We start from the raw sequence: 10,536 nt of genomic DNA on the forward strand, positions 1-10,536 counted from the left end.
GGTCCGAAAACTCACCTGAAGTGCAACTGTGGTCCTCACGCCTGTCAGGAGATGCTGGGAAAGGTCCTGGACAGGCTCCACTGCAGGAGACGGTGTGTCCCGTGGGAGAGAGGGATGGTGAGGAATGGCCACTTCCGTTGCTCCCTGACTTTTATACTGCTCCGAGGTCACGTGACGTTTCAACCACTTGAAAGACATCCATCTAATCCTCTTAGCTGCAGCAGGGTTTGAGCCAATCAGCAGCTGCAAGGAAGCTAATGATGCCCTCATGAGAAAGATTTCTATGACTCTGTGTGTGTGCCTGTGTGTGTGTGTGTCTGGGTGTGAATGGAGATGTAGGTCCATGCGGATTTGGTGGATACCAAAATTTCTGCAAGTGAAATTATATTGGTATATTTCAGCGTGGGAATTAACCTCAGGACTCACGGTTCCTGAACTATTTGTATTTTGCCAGCACTTCTGCTCAATTTAGAGCTAATAGCAATAAGAATGGGGTCACACTTTGAGGTTATTCATAATGTAATATCCTTTTTGTCAATTAACTTTCAGTTAAAAACTGAAATATCATAAAGAGCAAAAGCTTCCAATCGGCACTAATCACTTGATTGGATTAAGGGATTTGGGAGTGGTCCCTTTCTCATAGAGACCTATTCAGGCCAGCCCACCTCCTCATCTTGCCTCCCTCAACAGACAGCACCTTCAGGTCTTTCTCAACCTCCCTAACAGCAGCCCCTGCACCTTTCTGAACAGAATTTGATCGAGTTTCCATGTTGAATGGATACCTTTATGAATGTCCTTTTTCTTCTTGAGTAACTTCAAGTGAGCGAAGGAGAGTTAGACGTTAGTGCTCTAGAACAGGGAAGATCTCTTTCCCAAAGGAGCTCAGGTATCCCAGGGGAACACCTTCTCCTCACCAGTCAGAGGCTTTGAGGCTGTAACCAATTATTTGGGGGTATATGGTGTCCATGCTTTGCTTCTGCACTTCCATCTCTCTCAACTATGATCTCAATCTACAAAGATTATGAAGGTTTTGATGAATACCAGTATCTGCCTAGGTGTGGCCTGGGTCCACCACAAGAGAAATCCTCTGGCTGGTTTTATGCTTTTGGGAAACTTCCTTTGAACTCCGTTCCTACAGGAGTCTATATCCTAAATGCAGTGTTTATATGCCTCATTTTAACTGTTCCTCAGGGAATTCCACCCCAATATCCTTTTATTCTCTTGATTCAGTTGGAGTACGTTGTAGGCTTGTGCCTTTTTCCACATTACTGAGTAACACTGGACTCCACAGATCTAATTGACTTGGATGTGGGAACTTTGATGCAAAGATGCAAACATGTTCATTTTTTGTTTCTTGTTTAAGATGATAGATAGATAGATATGATAGATAGATAGATAGATAGATAGATAGAGATAGATTAGATGATAGATAGATTTGAGACAAGAAGAGACCAGAGAGAAACCACAGAGTAGCAGGAGAGTGGGGGCTGAAAAATAGAGGGGAGAGAGATTCTCAAGGAGATTACCCAGCAGCCATGCTGCTGGGTGCTGAGCTGCCTCCCACATTCCTGAGACCAACGTGTTTCACATTATTTTTCATTTCCAGTTAAGAAGCATAGGACACTAAGGCCCCTTGACCAGACATTATCTAGAACACCTCAACTGCCAAAGCAGCCACATTGGAAGGAATTGGCAATCGGATTCCTTCCTGACAGTGGGGGCTTTTCCTTATCCACTACTGTCTCACGTCTATGAACCAGAGTATCTTCACTCCCTTGCTCTTACTCTGTGTGGGATTTCTTAAAATTCCATTCTCTCCCTGAGTTCCCTTCCTTGTTTATGGAGTCTTCAGGTACCATGTTTCCTTCAATTCTTTGCTTCTATGTATGAATCCCTGGCATGTGAGACCCAACATGCTAGAGCCACCACATGGAACTGGTTTACTTAGATGTCTCCAAATGGAACAATCCCGAATGCAACAAAATGTATTGTTTCCATAAGGGTTCCAAATTGTGTATCACACAATCACTAAAAATTTTAAAGACAGGATTAGCTCTGTCCACTGCCAGAAGAGTGAATGCAATGGCTTCTGCTAAAGAAACTAAAATACTGTATTGAAACCTCCTCATCCTCGCCCTCTGGTAACAGGAGGCTAATGTATTTTATGTCTCCTTATCACCACTCGGTTGGGTTTCTTGTCCCAGTAAAATGAGCACTTTTAATAATATAACTGTGGAATGGTTGTTCCTATCTCCATGCCTTTACTGTGGTTGATTACCAACAGTGGAGAGGCAGAGGTAAGATGTGGTCCATCTGTGGTATCTTCTATTAGAGCAGTTGGTAATGGGATAATGCATTCCCCATGTGAGGAGGCAATCTCCCTAGAAGCTGTTTCCACAAGTCTCCTGCATGAGCTCAAACCTGTTACGACACACACATGCCCCCTAGGATATCTCCTGTGAAAAGCCCTGACGTTGTTTTCTCCTGCTGGACAACACAAAAGCTCAGGAAGGGAAGTCAAGTAATCCCTTCAGCTTACATCCACCCACCATGGCCAGGAACCTACCCTCGTTGTCAACCTCACAGACCACTGATTCAATGTGGCCTCCCAGATTAAAGCCTCCACATACCGCCATGGAATCTAGCCTGGGGCTGTCCCCAAATCCCAGTTTCAGCCCAGATCCCTATTGTGAAAACATTTCCAGCCTGACATCTTGCAAAGGTTGATGGAGCCAGGACTCAACTCATTGTCACCTGGAACAGGTTGGAGGTCTCCCTAGAAACTGCATCCAGGATTGGCAATTCCGGGTTCCCTGGAAAGGACTGGGGAATCTGTTCTGTGGGAGGCTATGCAGATTCTTCGGTCTGTCCTCCTGACTAATAGATCTTGATATAGAGTGAAACCCCTTAAGTGACTAATGATACCTGGACAGGATGAGCATTGACCTCCAGACACCTACCCAGAGAATTCATCTGCTGACTGTCCAGCCTCCACAGTCCCCACAATGTGCTATCCCAACCATCTCCTGGTCATCCCTCCCAGGTGTCTCTACTAGCCTTGGCCAGAGATGGTGTGCTCCTGGGTTCAAATCTACTCCCCCCACCTAATTTTTCACACACACTTCTTCCTGGTCAGAGCCCTCATAACTGAAGAGACCCTGAAGAATAATGTGCCCATGTCCCATTGCATTTCCTCTTAAATGGCTCCTGGCGCTTCCCCTATATTAATCCAGTGAGTAGGAGTGAGACATTCCCATAGAGGGAGGCTATGAATTTAGGTTGCTGGTGACCTAGATGTGGCTGCGGGAATTCCACTCAGGGTAAACAGGCAAAGAAGCCTCTGTGAGGAGCCAGCCTGGAAATAAAATAATTATTTCAAATATCTGAAATACTGGGGAGTAAAAGCATGCACACCAAATCATATGTTGCAGTCTTCTATTAAGAATAAAAAAAACACACAACTGCCTAATAACATTTTAGATCAAAAATGAACAAAGCAGATGCAATATTCCCCATAACAATTTCAGAAAAATAATATCAACAAGTACAGAAAATGTCTTCTAGGAGAAAACATGGTATAATTTGCAGATCTCTGGATGGGATCTTTTTCTAAATCAGAAATTCAGACATTTGTAAAACAGTTTCAGATTAACTTGTTTACTTCTGTTTACAACCAATGTACAAATTGCCAGGATGATTTACCTACATTTTTTAGAAAATGTATTTCAGTAAGACAAACTTGACATTCTGGATTGGTAAGCACCCTTTGAGATTCCCATATATATACCTAACGAAAAACTGCAGTGTCTGTGTAGTGGGGGGAGTATATGTGTAGGCCGCCCAAAAAGCATACCCGTAGCACATTGTGGACTTGACCATTTCCAACTAGTTCAGCGGAGGAATTGCTGGTTCACCATATCAGTCCAGGAGGGGGGACATATCCTTATTCCAACAGACTCCTCCTGAGGGTCCTCTTCTGTGAAAGACAAGTCTCCCAGTCCATGAGCTGTCTCATTCCCTATGACAGTCTTCAGAGGACGAGGATACCTACAGGTCTTCTTAGGAAACTCTAGCAAACACATACACAGAGGTTCCCTCACTCTTTATGACAGGATAAACTGGGTTTGTAAAAAAAAAAAATTTCCCATACATGAAAGAAACCTTGACACTTTCTATCTCTAATTCTGCCTCTGTTACATGAAAATCTACAAAAAAAATGTGATTTCTTCTGCACAGTTCCTATTGTCCCTTAGTTTCCAGTAAGGGTGGCATGTCCAAGTTTGAATAGAGAGTGAACATACATTATGATGAGATGTCACAACTGCACATCTATGGTCACCACTCAGCTTTTGGTTATCATGCGATAATTTTCATTCTACAATCAATTTGTTAATTACTTCTGTAAGAAATAGAATGATAACACAGAACACCTATAACCTGACCTCAAAAACCATTTTGCTAGATTCGTGAACTTGGCACTGTTTTTCTGAGGTATCAACCCAGGTCCAAATGTGAATTTGAACTGGTCTGAAATCCAGAGTCCACTTCTTCTGTGGCAGGAGGTGCCACATAGCAGACGGTAGCAAAATATTCATAGAAACTTATGTTCAGTGGGAGGCTGGGCATTTCCCCTTGGAATAGAGTCCCTGTCAGTTTCCTTCTCTGCCGTCTTAATGTAGGAGATAGTGAAGGGAACATAATACATTCAATGAGATTCAATCAGGCTGGATGCAGTTATCTCCCCAAAATAAGCATTTAATTCCTTTCTTACCATTTCCAAGCAATGACCAAACACCATCGCTGGCAAGGCCCCACGCATGCTTCTGTTCAGGCAAATATTCTTTCGATATAAATAGAAGATAAGCAATGGGAAGTGCGGAGCATGACGAGAGGGTCGAATATACTTCAAATCCAGGTCCTCAGCATCATATCCACTCTCAATCCTGACTGCTCACTGCCTCTCACCTGCAAGTTGCCCCTACTCTCCCCAAGGCTGAAGGAGAGGCCGGTTCCGGATAGACCCCATATGAATCCACACTATTCCAATATAAGATCATGACAATGAACCCGCTTTAAATGTCAGTGTCCTCTAGTTTCAGTCGAAGGCCATAGCCCATGAACACACCCACACAGATGGTTCTTCCATACATACAGAACACACATTTCACACAACACCAAATATTTCCAGTGTGGGACTGTGTTGGGTTTGGTGAGTGAGTGACACCGTGTGTGTGTGTGGGGCGTGCGCGTGTGTGCCCATGTGCAATAAAGTTAGTAGACCACATCCTTGCACTGCTTCCCCAGACCTCTGTCCCTTCTTGCTCGTCCTCTTGGTTGGTCTGGCTCTCCCTGGCACATGCGGGACTTTGGCCACATCCCCGGCCACCTGAGGTGGGATCATCCCAGCTGCAGTGTGGAGCAGGTCCATGGTTTTGCTGAGGATGATTCTTGGGCATCTCATGTCTGTATTTGGAGTGCTGAAGGATGACTGCATCTCAGGAAGAGCAATTCTCTTCTCCTGACATGAAGTTCAGGCTTAGGTCGGTTGCATTCTTGGAGGCATCTCCCCTGGTCTAATGTGGTTTGTTGCCTTGAGGTCTCTTCCCCGTGCTCCTCCGACTCAGCAAGGTTCACATTGGGATCCCCTTGTGCTCTCTCCTGAGGCCTCACCCACCTCCGCGGGGTCTGCCTCGGGAGATGCGATTCCTCCCTCGACTGACCCACTCACAAGGTCTCTTTCCATATCGGTCTTCTGCATATAAAAGAGGACATAGGTAAGTTGGCGCAGGGCACAAGTCACAACGCAGGCGCTGACCTTAGCATCATCCATTTTATGCCACTGGCCATTTCCTGCCTTTACGAAACAGAAATAACGTCCACTGTGGCAACTCCACCCAGCATGCACCAGCACGGCATAGAGCACATAAACCAAGGGTCCTGCCCTCTGCTCAGACAGGGAGTGTTGCATGTCAAGGCACTCAGGATATTGCATCTCCTTAGTCATTTTGTTGCCTGTGAAGTCTGAGAATCGTTTCAAGTCCAGGATGAGGACTTTTGCACAACTGTGCAAAGTCAACACCTTGGACGCAGGCACTTTCTCTAGACACTTACTACAATGGTAGGCATTTTCACCTTCAAGCATTTCGGGCTTCACCAACTGCTCCAAAGCTTGGCTGACACTCTGAGCAGTCCCGATGTCCAGGCTGATGTCCAGGTAAGGTTCCAGAGTGCTGGAAATGCATTGGCAGTGGAGACACTGGATATGTGACCTGAAGTACCCCCCAAAGATATGCTGGATGAGGGTGCTGTCCTGAGCATGCTGAGAGTCTGAGGGCTTGTCTTCAGGCAAGCATGCTTGCTGCATTGCATCCAGAATGAACATGAGATACTCATGGGCATCTTCTTGCTTGTGTGTGTGGAAGGCGGCGAGCAGGAGTGGAAGGGGTCGGAGCACACGTCCAGGATGGCAGAGAACCCGGGTCATGTGAGCCTGCAGAGTACACAGCATGCAGGATATCTGCTTCCTACAGGCTGTCCCGTGCTTCTGGGACAGCACGTAGCTGGCAAGGGGCTCTGTGTAGGTCAGACACTGTAGGGTTGCATTCACGTAGCAAGTGTTCCCCATGTTCTGAAGCCCAGCTCCCACCTGGGAAAGATCCTCCCAACTCAGAGGCGTCTTGGTGGGAGGCCGCCCTGCTGATGCGGGAGCCAAAGGATCAGTCAGGGAGGAGAGTGTCTTTGATGCAGGGGTTGTCTTCTCAGGCAGAGAGGGTCCTCCGTGGACTTCAGCACCACCTCTCTTTGACCAGCATGATTGGGGTTTGGGAGAGTCGTTGAACTGAGACTCCTCTGAGCGGTGGAGGTAGGCAGCCTCCATGTCGGCAGAAACAGTGTCCACAAGATAAATTCAACCAGGAGCTTCAGGTCACAAAGGGATGCTTCTCTCACTGAGCCAGTTTCCAAATGGCAGATAGTGACCCTCACCTCCACCTTTTATGGCTTTTGGGCCCTGGGATAAGGCACAAAATCCTCTAATCCACTGGAATCGCTTGATTGGATTACAGGATTTGGGTGTGGTCCCTTTCTCATAGAGAACATTCAGGTCAGCCCACCTCCTAATCTTGCCTCTGAAAACCAGCCAACACATTCAGATTCTTCTCAACCTCTTTAAGTGTCCCTGCACCTTTCTGAACAGAATTTGTTCAGAGTTTCTATGTTCAAAGGAAATCTTTTTGAAAGTCCTTTTCCTTTGACTAACCGCAAGGGAGCCAAGGAGTGTCAGATGTCAGTCCTGTAGGACAGGGAAGATCACTTTCCCAAAGGAGCTGAGATATCACATAGGAACACGTTCTCCTCACCAGCCAGAGTGTTTGTAGCTGTAACCAATTATTTGGGAACGTGGCATCCATTGCTTTGCTTCTACACCTTCATCTCTCTCTACTATGATTCCAATATACAAAGATTATGAAGGTTTAGATGAATATCATTTTCTGCTTAGGTGTGTCTCGGGTCTACAACAGGAGAAATTCACTGGCTGGTTCTATGCTTTGGGAAAGATTCCTTTAAAACTCCTTTTTCTGCAAGTCTATATCTTAAATCCAGTTTTTATATGCCTAATTTTAACTGTTCCTCAGGTAGTTCTACACCAATATCCATTATATACTTCGATTTAATTGGAGTATGTTGTAGGCTTGCACATTTTTTACACATTATGGTTTTGGCAGTTGTAGATGCAGGGAGGAAGGCACTGCGGTGGCTCGTGGTTTGGAAATGCCATTATGGTTTATTCTGCTTACAGAATTAGTAGTGTCTGTGGAAATTTTGAGTCGACAAGACAATTAATTCCTTCTTGTGACCATGACCTTTTCCAGTTTATGAATTTGGGTAAGTCTTAGGAAAGGTGGAAACCTAAGTCCATTTGTCTTCGTTACTAAACAGAGGCCAAGAACAACAGGAGCATTTTGCCAGGCCTTGGTCAGTGACTGGGCTTCAGAAACACTGGGGCCCTGCTGAATTCTTGACGTTCACTTGTCATCACTGGACACTAAGAGAATAAAAGTGTCATCTTTGACACCACCATGTTTTAGGATATTTATTCTGTAATCACGGAGTCAAAAAAAATTTTGTGTAGAATGCTCTTTATGATATCTCCGTTTTTAACTGGAAGTTTTAATTGACAAAATGAATGTTACATCATGAATATCCTCAAACTTTGACCCCATTTTCATTGCCATTAGCTCTAAATCGAGCAGAAGTGTTGGTAAAATACCAATAGTCAGGAAACAGGAGTCCTGAGGTTAATTCCCATGCTAAAATGTACCACTATGATTTCACTTGCAGAAATTTTGGTATCCACCAAATCCGCATGGACTTACATGTCCATTCAGAGACACACACACAGGCACACACACATAGAGCCCACCCGCTGTGGGCTCTGCAAATGGACATTGTTTTCTCCTGAGATGGGTTTTTCTTGTGTCAATGCTGGTAGCTTTGTGGGAACTGTGATTGTCAATATTTAACCCATGCAGCTTGTTTATTCTTTAGTGTTAATTTAGAATTGTGTGTAGTGTTTTATGTCCCTTAATAAAATATTAGCACAGATGAATAGCGTGCATGTCTTGCTTTTGATCTTGTTTTGTGGGGGTTTTTTCTCGGCATTTCTGAACCTCTCTGTAATTATATTAATTCCATTAATTCCTCCAGCCTTAGTTACCTGAGGGGAGACAGCAGCTTGATCGGTTCAGGGAATACGTAGACATTGAGGATCTCCTGCACACCCAGGGTTCTGCGTGAAGTACTGCATAGGGAACATTGATCCCTGAGCATCCAGGGTGGGTGCCATTAGCACCACACGGGGCCTCGGTTGCACGTTGGTCTGTAATGGGACGAGTTGACGGTTGTCCTCTATACATATCCCAAAACCCACTTCAATGCTGGCTCATGCTGCCTCCTTCCTGAGGCCTGGGCATGGAGATTTTTCACCCTCCAGATGATTTCTCAAGGAGGCAATGTTTGACAAGTGGGCACATAATGGTCCAATAACACGAGACCCAGGACTGGTTGCTTCCTTCTGACTCTCTCTCTCTTTCTCTCTCTGCCTCTCATCCTCAGGCATATCTCTGATGTGGGCTCATGGAAACAAAACAATACAACACCATGTGAAACCAAACCAAATGAAACTAAATGAAACAAAACCAAATCAAACCAAACCAAACCAAACCAAACCAAACCAAAGCACATCCATTGTCGTGTTGAGAGAATTTCTTTTTTTAGGAAAAACAACTGACTGCTCTTTCCTCACTCCAGAGCACATGTTTAAGGGTGTTCCCTCTCTCTGTGCAGATGCCTGTAGGTGGAGGGTAGAGGAGCTCCTGGAGGAGCGCACTGGGCTTTTAAAAGTCAGAGGTCAGTAGAGAAGCCATGGTGTGGGATCCTTCTCCTGCCCCCAAGGCCTAAGTAACTGCCATTCATGCAATCATTATGTGACCCAGGTCAGAGTCTGGCCCCTTGAGCCTTGGGCCCCGGTCTCATCCCGTTAATGCTGCCCTATTGGTATCTCATGGCCTCTGAGGAAAACCCAGCTTCCTGGCTCTTGATTTCTGGCCACTTGATGTATAGGTGGGGAAACAAACATTCCCTACCTTCTGGAAGCCTATGAAGATCCCAGAGGTCCAAGGGTAGAAAGGCCTATCCTCACAGGGGAATCTCAGGATTGGAGCTAGTGAAGTAGCCTAAGGATTCTTGGACCTGCAGGTATACAGGGCACAGGGGTGAGGAGGCAGGCAGGCTTGAGCGAAGGGCCTTAATGCTGGGCTCTCCAGCAGATTTGGCACTTCATGGGCAGTTGAGGGGATTCCTTCCATGTGCCCAGGGAGATCAGTGAGAAAGGCTAGCTGAAGAAGTCCTGAGCAGGCCTGTTCTCCCCCTCTAGTCACCTCTCGTGTCTTTTGCTTCTCCACCAACAAAAATCCAAACCGAACCAAACCAAACCAAAGCTATCTTCCCAAAGGAAAATCCACTCTCATCCAGATATGGAAGAAGAGTTAAATTCTGGACAAACTGGTATAGGGTATGGATATACCAGGAGTGTTCCCTCACTTGGAATCAACCCAGGAGCAAATTCTGGAGCAGAGACAGTAGGAGTGCTTTGGCTTTAACTAATTTTACCTTTATGGATTGTGTACTATGATACTATGTATTAGTTTATTTAAATATATGTATTTAAATATAAATTATATATATATATATGAATATATAAACATTAGTGTGTATGTGTTTATATGCCATACGTGACTTTTTATAAAATTAGCATTGCTATACACTACTTGCTTGTTTTTTAATCACATGAAAATTTGCCCTTTTTGTTTTCTTTCTCCTTTCCTGATTCTTTAGGCTTCCTGCACCTGGGATCACTATCATTTATCTGAAGATAATGCTTTTCTATACAAAACATAATGTTTGTTCTTAAATGAAAATGTATTAAATTCTGTTTTTAAAGGACTTTTCATTAACCTCAGAATTCTGACAGATAAT

At 44.8% G+C, this 10,536-nt stretch overlaps 1 pseudogene; it reads right to left on the reverse strand.

The window, feature by feature from the left end:
• Nucleotides 1–5,457: 5,457 nt before the first annotated feature.
• LOC119878452 lies at nucleotides 5,458–6,877 on the reverse strand (annotated as a pseudogene).
• Between the last annotated feature and the right edge of the window lie 3,659 nt (nucleotides 6,878–10,536).

This window comes from Canis lupus, unplaced genomic scaffold (genome assembly GCF_011100685.1).
Source record: "Canis lupus familiaris isolate Mischka breed German Shepherd unplaced genomic scaffold, alternate assembly UU_Cfam_GSD_1.0 chrUn_S1644H1835, whole genome shotgun sequence".
In the NCBI taxonomy this organism is placed as follows: Eukaryota; Metazoa; Chordata; class Mammalia; order Carnivora; family Canidae; genus Canis; species Canis lupus.